At 42.0% G+C, this 10,139-nt stretch overlaps 1 long non-coding RNA gene across 1 annotated transcript in view; it reads left to right on the top strand.

Annotated features, from left to right (window-relative positions):
- The first annotated feature begins 2,588 nt into the window (after nt 1-2,588).
- The window catches only part of LOC124404061, a 42,705-nt gene continuing 35,154 nt past the window's right edge, over nt 2,589-10,139 (top strand). The window contains exon 1 of the long non-coding RNA XR_006928976.1: nt 2,589-2,650. This is a non-coding gene — a long non-coding RNA (uncharacterized LOC124404061). The remainder of the gene's footprint in view (nt 2,651-10,139) is intronic.

Below are 10,139 nucleotides of genomic sequence, written 5' to 3'. Positions count from 1 at the left end.
CAAAATTAGCACACGCATTCCCACAAAGTCGACGCACGCAACTCGCTCAACGCATGACCGAGCAATGGGACCGCGTTCCTCATGGACAGTGATTTGCCACCCTCGCCCTTTGGGGCAGATGGGGTTCTCACGACCCGCTTTCGTTTCCCGCCTCCTCCCCCCTCAACTCGACTCACTAATGTCACTTGTAACCATACGCAATAACCCGACTGTCACAACAACTCGAGCATTTCATTATTTTACATACTCGCATCATGCGGTGATGTATTCATAGTCTGATAAGACCATAGGTAGATACTATTTTCACGTTGATGAGATTGGGTGGTCAAGAATCGATACTTTTTATTTACTTTATTGGGACATAGTCGTACTTCAAGCGTTTTTTAAATAGTTATATTCGTAAGCTGCGTGGATCCTTTTTTTAAGATACAGGAAAACAAATTTTCAAATTATACACAAAAGCTTACAATTACATAGCAATGCAAAGGTCTGTAAAATTTTTTTTTAATATTTCGATTTTTTGACTATTTTCTACAAATTTATTGAAACACTTTTCTTCGTCATGTTGACATCATTAAATATTTAATTATACCACGTTGATAAATGAAGTTGCAATGAATTGACTACTGAAAAAAAGACCTATTCTAGTGAATTTTTTTAAAAATCGTAGTATTACGGTTATAACAAATATATAAATATTCAACGCTCAATCATCGCTTCATAAAGTTGATAAAAAGTAGCGATTTTTGAAGAGATAATTTATGTCAAATGTACCGCTAATTCAGAAATCCCGATATGAGATATATTTTCAAAATTCTTGCGAAAAATTGTTCCGAAAAGTCTTCGCAGCTTATATTTATTTACTTGGTGACAAGTAAAAGAGTATTTGTGTATTTTTATATCTGCGATGAAAGATTTACAAGCTATTGTCTCGGGTGTGACACGGTGGCGTCGTAGCTTGTCGTTTTCGGTGAGCAGGGTTTGAGAATGGCTCGACGACACCTGGGCCAAAGAGTCTTTCCTATCCCGTTACCCTAGGCACGTGAATCGCATACTCGGTTATGCGCCGGAGGCATAGAGGCGTCATATACCTGCCTACAAAAACGATTATGTACACGAACATCTCGAAGATTTATTTATAAATACGCACGCGCCCAAGACGCGGTAGAAGTTGTACTTTCACTTATTGAAATTGTCGGGACCCTCGACGTGGCGTTGTTTTCGATTTAATGACAACTACGCGACTATATATGACGACGACTCACGCATATCGATTCACTGCACTGCGTATATGTATATAGAAGCGAATCGAAACTGTGAGCAAGCATCGGTTTTGTAAAGACAAGGAGGCGTGAAATGTACAAGGTATAATCGCTCGGAATGGCGAGAAGGCGAGACAATTAAAACCCTGAAATTAAACGTTGCCATTTGCAATTCAATTGCCGCCTGCAGTCCTTTTACGCCTTCCATGAATAAATTAAACGAATTTCGCATGAAATATGGACTCGAATTCTCAATTTATACAACGCTTCGTTGGCTCACCTGCTGCTCTGTCGAAAGTATCGTCGTCATTTTTACCCTGACGTGAATGCGATTACAGAAGGGATATATACGCATTCTATGCCTTCTTCTGTAATTTAATTTTCCACTTTCGTGAATCGCGAGATCGTCATACCGACGTCGTACGTCACGTGGTGATTTCTCGATCCTCCAGTTCACAACGTCTATGAAATTACTATTCTTGGAAATATCGCTCGTTATCTGCCTTGGCGAATATGCTAACTTACCATACAATTTACAATAACACGTATTATCTCGTTTCGGATTTATATATAATCTGCAGCTTCTGCTTCGAGATTATTCGTGGTTGGTTCTATGTACAAAGATCGATGCATACATGCCCATGTATAACGACGCGGCAAGAGCTAATGATCACGTGTTTATACCTCGATACGTCACGGCGGTTTGTATGAAGGGATATTTTATCGGGTATCGGGGCCGATTCGAAGCGTAGCGTCCCTCGCACGTGTGTTTAGTGTGTCCCATATTCCATGGTTAATTCAGTAGTGCCAGCCGTTGAAACGGTAATGACGGGTTGCCCGCGTGGCGACGCCCGACGTCGTTATTAACAAATCGACGGGGCAACCAGATCGTTAAGACTGGTAGGCACGACACGGTGTCTAGCAGAGAAAAACCGTCGTTCCGAGTTCGGACCAAGCGGCCTACGTATCGCCGTAATTACATGTCATTTCATTAGGTTGCCACTCTGGCGGTGATTATCTCTTCTGGATTGCACTCGCGTTTAACTGTAGGTATACCTTTACATCAGGGTGAACATGAAAGCATTATCCCTGCGGTAAGATTGTGTTGTTTTTGTTTTTGTTTTTGTTTTTGTTTTTGTTTTTTTTTTTTGTTTTTTGTTTTTTGTTTTTTGTTTTTTTTTTTTTTTTTTTTTTTTTTTTTTTTTTTTTTTTTTTTTTTTCTTTACCGTAAGAAACTGAGTTTGAATAACACTAGTTGAGAAAAGACTTTCTTTGGGGTATTTCATTATATCACAAAAAGTTTTTCCACTTATTTTTTACAGGTCCGAAAATGAACGAAAAATGCTGAATCCGGAGACTGGATGTTATGCTGAGTCTGTTCGCGCGTGGTGAGTAATTGTTGATGGACTAATTTTATCCAGTATGCGTAAACATCGTTTGGATGCAATAGCCACGAGTATTCACTCTCGCGTTATCACGCTGAATAATTTAAAATAATGAAATTTCTGATACATAAGAATCGCGAGTGTCACACGCGTTCTTGTTGTCACAAGTTGCCGTCTTTGTAGTAAAAAGAAACTGTCAAGGCTGAATAAATTCGAATCAAGAAAACAGGAATAGGAATATCAGAGCCTCAGACAATTGAAAATATTTTCTTCTTAACTGGTGCAGTATAAGTGAATGTTATTCGATAAAATATCGACACGCTGTGCACATACAACCGTCTATCATAATTCTTCGGTCTCATCGCCGCGGTATAATCGAATTCGTAAATCTTGCTGATTTCGTAGCAGTTGAGGTAAAGAATTCGAAAAGATATAACGACCGGGCAGATCATTTGTCAGGACCCAGGACGCATTTTATTTTGACGATTAACTGTCGTGTTCTTTTTACCAAATGGCGTGGAACCGCTCTAATAGCGACTTAGTATACAAGCAATCGCCTCTTCGATCGGCAAATTGTTAACAAATACCGTGTAATTGGAACGGAGGAGAGAAAAAAAAAAGGCTTTGGTGTCGAAACGAGCGGAGAGTTCGCGCTGCCATTACGACAAGAGCTTCTGTAAACTCGAGACTGCTGCGGGGGAAGGAAAAGCTTTTCGTTCTAGTAACTCTAACGTCTCTTTGTCAACACCAAGGAGAGACGGGGCTTTCGAGATTCTCGTAACGATAGAAGTAAGGGTCGGAGTCCCGATGCCATCTTGATTACTACACGCAATCATTGCCTGTTATTACAAACCACAATTATTCGACTGCCAGGCCCTGACGACTGGCTTATTGCAATTTGCGCTCATGGTTATATGGGTGTAGAATTAACCACCAAGTTTTGACCCTAATCTCTAAATGATCGCGCGAGGATATGCATCACTTATTACTGTACCTAAAAGCAAAAGCTTGCAGAAGAAACTCGTTCATATTTGAAGGTTTTCGTTCTTGATTTGTTGTTGTTACACTTCACCGTTCATTGAATACACTATTCGAGTAATTAATCGTCACCGCATATCATGAATACAGTAAAAAAGCACCTTTTTTTATCTATAGTCTTGTCGATTATCTGGACACCCTTAACACTCGCTCGTTTTGTGCCTAATTAAGATTCCATGTTAATGAGCGACGCGTGGAGGTACAAGACGTGACCGGACCGGCTGGAGATTGAAGTCAGATTAAAGGTGCGAACTATCCAATGAACATGGTCGTTATGCCGCAGCTCGCATTTAATTTATTCCGTTTAATGGCGTCTATTAACAGCAACGCCTCCGCCTCAGCTCGGGAATCTCCACCGTTTAATCTCCCATCTTTTAGGCGGAAATGGAAATACAGTATCAACCACTTGAAACGGGCTGACGAAAATCTTGTCAATTTTTCAAACAAATTGTACGCTTTCACTATACTTCTCGCGTGTCATCATTCGATACATATTTTTAAGTCAGAATTATAGCTCAGTTGTAGCTTTCATTGGTAATAATTTTTAACGGAGCACAGACTAAAATACTTGGAATACTATTTCAATGAAATATTGTGTCTTTTTCCACCGGTTGCTTTCGTTTATATAGCAAAGGGAAATTACTGTTAATACGAACTGCAATAACACTCGATAGAATTTAACCCAGCCTTGCGACGGTTATATAACTTCGCGTTCCCCTCTCCCAAGGGATCCGAGTTCAATAACAATTTCCAAGCTTTTCATAGCTTCCGATTGATTACTCCTATTATTTTATAATTATACTTTTGTATAACACATGTTTTCCGCTATATTTCATTCGAATATTACTGACGCTTAGTTGAGCTTGTTCCATTTATTCACAGCCATGGATCTCCCGATACTCTGAATTCCGCAATTTTTAAAACATTTCAATATTTTCAAAAATTTTATCGCGTCGCCCTTCGTGGCTAACAAAAAAAAAAAAAAAAAAAAAAAAAAACACCTGAAACCGAACTTAATGAGATGTGCTTAAAACGAGTATAATAAACGGCTTACTCAATCTTTCAACCTATTTGCTTTTTTTTCTTTTCCTTCTCTTTACAATCGGTGTGGCAGTAATTCCGACGAACGTCGACGCGAGAGTTTCGTGACGATATTTTGTAAGGTGCAATTTCACGGGAAGTTCACGGCTCTGTATTACATGGTGCTAATTTAAAATCTACAATTACAGGTTGATATCCATATACCCGCGGGTCAATTTGCATTGCAAATACACTCTTTTGTGCCAGGCTAGCTATGAGTCGAGTCACGGGGCTGCATATAAGGCGGATAATTTGAATGGTTGTTAATGCGATTAAAGGTTATCAGATCCGTGTCGCGACGCCCGCGGCTATACATATAACCTTTCGCGTGATGGTCACGGCGGTCATTTGTCATCACGTGACGCCGGCGGGGGTGGCATGATTTACTCCCCCCCCCCCCCCCCCTCTCGTGGTCCTCGAGAAAAGCCTATTAGGATTCGCCAACCAGGACTTTTCATGTCCTTCGCATGTTTCCCTGAAAAAAATAATGGGCTGCTGTCGGACAGTTCGGAGATCCAAAATTTACATGTTTAATTGGGGAAACAGTAATAACAAAATAGCGCTGAAATCTTGCCTCGGAAAGCGCTGATTCAAATGAAACGGCGAACTTGCCATTGCGCAAAGCGATTAATGCGGTTCGCGTGCGTTGCGGGTGTCGGGGCGTCGTCGTGCCGTCACGCACCCTCGACGTAACGACAGACATTCGTTTCTGGTTCTGTTAACGGGGGCCGTTAACGCGTCTTGACGTCGAAGGGCGGCTCCTTAATGCCAAGGATTCAAGGCTGCATTAGCACTACCGACTCTGCTTGGCTCTTCTTTCTTTCTTTCTTTCTTTCTTTATTCATCTACCGAAGAAGAGAGTTAGTGGGACTGAGACAAGCCCATGTGGATATCCCTAGTCGCACGAAAACACGCGTGATTTGCCACTACAAGCACGAATGGAGGGTGCCATCATACGTCGGGAAGTTACTTTCTTTACTTATGTCTTGTAGCTGAGCTATATGGTGCAGGGGTGCAGCCAAGCTTCCAATTTCCCCCGACGATTCCACTTAATCCCACTTTTCTCTCTCTTTGAGGAGTGATCCGGTTCATGATCGCACTTTACACTTGATTCGTCGTAAAAAAGAGATTGAAATATTTCTACGTTGATATAAGAATACAAAAGTATGGTATTCAGCTGAGAAGTAACATGACATAACCTCAAATCGTGCGAGTAGATAATTCACAGTGTTTTCGTCAATATTTCGGACTTTCCGTCATCATCATACAAACTTGATCGATAACTCTATCATTTCACAACGTTCAAATTAGAGTGTTTTCTACTCAGAGGAAGACTAACGTGTAAAATAAGATCTGTTGAATTTGTCGGTAAAACAGAAAAGTCTGACATCTTCGTCAATCCGGTTCGATTAATGAAATAGATTTTTGAGAACTAAGTGTTATTTTCACTTTGAAATTACTTAGGAATCTTCTTCTTTTGTCAACGGTAATAGTTTGACTTTAATTGATTTTCACTGAATCCTAGATTGAACAGCTTGTCACCTGAAAAAGAATCATAACGTGAATTTGGTTGGAATAATAAGTACAAATTTAAAAAATTGTAAAATGATAACAGACACTCCTTATCCAAAATTATAGAATCATTGCCATTCCATTTTGAATTTCTTCGGAGAATCAACAGCTACGACTCCCGCATAGGTTCCACCTGCAGGGTGACCCCTGATCGCACACTGATTTCAGGTGAGATAAATCACAGTCGCACCATGCGCTTCGAGAATCTAGTCAGGCTTCGGGAGAGAAATACGTCACAGGAGGACGTCGACTGGGAAATCCATTAGATAGTTTAACACCTATATTAGCCCATCGTCATCTATCCACCTACCGACGGTCTCGCCAGCCCAAAAGGAGCAGTCTAACTGTCATCGTGAACCGCGATTGCTTTTGCTTTTTTCGACGAGTTAATCGTTCTTTGACTTTCGTCATCAGACTCTCAGTGCAGCATTAGAATCAAATACAAAGCTGATCACATCAATTGGAAATAAATATGGAAAACGATCAGGTCTTGTGAAAAAATATGTCATCACGTGAATGCAGGACACTATTGTGAGACGGAAAACAATGTCCTGGATGTGGGGGACCTTCACTCTTTATATACAGCAGGGGACTTCCCTATAAGAATTACGAAGGACGTCTAATGGCGGGATCATCGTCTTGCAAGAGGGAAAAATTGACGAAGCCAACGTGCTAAGTGTTCCGCTGCCTGCGGCATCACCCTCGCACTTCCGTTATTCCTTCTAGCGGTGTTTTCACTCCCCTTCTTTTTCTATCCATTTTCGTTCATACTGCATTCCGTGCTCTTTCAGAATGTGCTGATAAATCAATTCAGTTCCTTTTGTTCGATACACGCCACGGGTTCAACAGTTATATCGTTACTATTCAGTTCCAAAGTCGGAATTTCAAAATGAAACTGTAAAACAAGTCATTTCAAGTCAAAATTCATTACATGACTCTTTTGCTTATCGTTATATAAAAGTCGTTTCATCATTGCGAGTAAAAAAATGTAACACGAAGTATCCATTTTAAAATGAAATTGTAAAACCAGTCATTTTTCCTGGTCTGGTAGTTCTAGTGTTAAATCCATCAGTGTCTTTCGATGTCATTACTGTGCACGGATGATTACCGTACTAAACAGCGAACAAGGTTCCTGATGGAATAACCGTGACACCACTATCTCATGAGCTAGCTGACTGCAGTATACATATAAGTGACAATGGAAACGCGCCACCTGCGACGGTACTCGACGTATCGAATGGGTGAACAAATACTGTTGCACCTTTCGGTGCACGTGCACGTGTGCGCAGACAGAAGGTATAACATGCCTATCGCGTTACGTGGTCTTGAGTGGATGGACACTGTGCACAGACGTCACAGACGTCACAGACGTGGTAACTAGGCACACGGAGAGAGCAAGGTGATCCCCATCGCCAGAGAACGGTGGGGGCGACAGCAGCTCCTCGAGCAGACATTTGTTTTCCTCGTCGAAGACAAATTTGCTGTCGGGTAAGCGATATTCCGAAGGGTCGTTTGACAAACTGGCCCTGCGGTTCGCCCGGCGCCCTGTCTGCTTGGGAGGAGAGAATTCTGACCAGTGTTTTTCCTCCATCGGACCCTCGTAAAACTGACCAACTTTTTCGCCTCTCCCCAATCACGTACGTACCACAGAGTTTTCCTTCTTTTTTTTTCTTGTTTTTTCTTTTTTTTTTTTTGTTTTTGGGACTTTACCCCGCACCCTGTTACATACACGTGTATTCTGTCTCGGCTAACAAACGCTCCAAATCTATTTCCTTTGCGGTTATTTATGTTGTGTTACCGAAAGCCTTATAGCTTCTCTCTTGACATCGTGTACAGATTCTTCCATGATTTGAGGAATGAAATAGTTTCGAAATATTTCACGTAGGTTTGTGTTCTTACCGGAATTTAGATTAAAGAAATCAATATTGGTAGGTAATAATATCCTTGAAGTGTATAGTTTATTGCTGAAGATACTGAGTCGGTATGTTCATACTGTGAGGCTTGTTATCGATACTGGTAGAGTGATTTACTTTTTTCATAGACCCATAATCGTACGTCTGGGTAGTATATCTATAGCACGAACTTTGAAGAGTGGTTATTAGTTTTGTACTGTTCAGCTATGATAAACCGGTTAGGCACGACGTGTCCAACAAGTTTCACGTTGTGCCCGCGTCTTCGCATTATACGTATAGTAGACAGTCTCTGCTACGGGTGAATTTATTTATTTATTTTTTTCTTACTTCCACGACTGAAATCGCGTGCCCATTAAACTCCATCGCTGGGTAGGACCCAAAAGCCCAACACGTCCGGAGAGTTCGTTGACTCGCGTCAGGTTGCAATTTCTTCGCGATCGAGAGAGAGAGAGAGAGGGAAAGAGACAATTATCTCGTTCTCTTTTCATCCGAAAGGTCTATACGAAGTCCTACATACACATGTGCTGTGTATAATATATACGAGATATGCGGAGGGAAATTCGTTCCAGGCGTGACGATCGAGAGGAGGTGATCGTAACGAGTTTTTCATATACTTTTTCGCATCGGTTCGATCACACACGCCACTAGGCCTCGCCTCGTCGAAGAGCCACTCCAATTGAGCCGTGACCAATTCAATCGACAACCGCGAAAGGATTGGGCCCGATATCGCAGCGCCCTCTTTCAGGGGACAGAACGAGTGGCGACGAGGCCCAAAACGACTACTTCTCGCATGGTGGGCAGGACGGGGGGGAGGGGGGAGGAGATCCGCCCGAGGCCGATTTAGGGCCTGACGTCCCCTCCCCGGTAGAACCTTCCAACTTCCTCGCTGAAAATCGCGCTGAATTCGATGCAGCTGCATGCGGCTGCAGAAAAGCCGCCCCCCAACTGTTTTTGGGACGCTTCGAGGGTGACGCTTAGGCCTGTTTCTCGATGACGCTCAATCTCCAATGCATTGCAGGCACCGGATCCTTCGACTGATGGACTGACGGATCGACGGACGCTAGCGCGTGTCCAATTTGGGCACCGTGTTCCCCTGCTGCGACGATTCGATACGGTGAACCTCCCTCGAGCACCGCACCACTTTTCGCCGAAGTTCTCCTGGTTCCAGGATCGGCGAATGTCCTGGCTAATTCGGTGCAGTTTCGTGACAAATCGAGAATTCGGTTACTTTTTGGAGAATTATTGGCAGTGGCGATCGAGTAAAATCTGAAGGGGGGGAATTTAATCGGAAATAAAATGAACGACTTCAATTCATTTTAAAATAATTTGTTGCGAATGATTTCTACCTTATCATGGTAGGCAATAAGGTGAAAGCGAATGGCATCTCAACGAAGTGAAACCATTTGGCATTGATTATAAGAATTAAAATTGATTTCGATAATTTCCGACGCTTATTACCGCGTGATTTTATCATAGTGATCATGTGATTTCAAACTATGCGCAATGATTTCGAATAATTTCAATTCATTTCTTATTATTTCAGAGATTATATCAGTCATTTAAATTTCCTGGATTCATAATTTCATTTCCAACTGTTAAATTTATGAATTCTTCGGGCGAACGAGCCCTCGTTAAAAATATTTCTACATTACAAATACGGATAAAAATGCTGTAAGAAAATCGAGCAACGATTTCTGCAAATATCGACGCGTTATACCGATGAAGCGCTTTTATTTGCAAGGTAGCATATGCTAGACACGAAGAGCTCGGGGGTGCGTTTAACGTGCGTGGTGGACGAGGAAGCCTTGGGGACCTCGAGGGTAAACAGCGAATAACCGCTGGGGACGAGCCTTCACGTTACAGGGGGAGGGTGAACCCGAAGCCGACGT

Source organism: Diprion similis, chromosome 3 (genome assembly GCF_021155765.1).
Source record: "Diprion similis isolate iyDipSimi1 chromosome 3, iyDipSimi1.1, whole genome shotgun sequence".
Lineage (NCBI taxonomy): Eukaryota > Metazoa > Arthropoda > Insecta > Hymenoptera > Diprionidae > Diprion > Diprion similis.
This window is presented reverse-complemented; position numbering and strand designations above follow the sequence as displayed.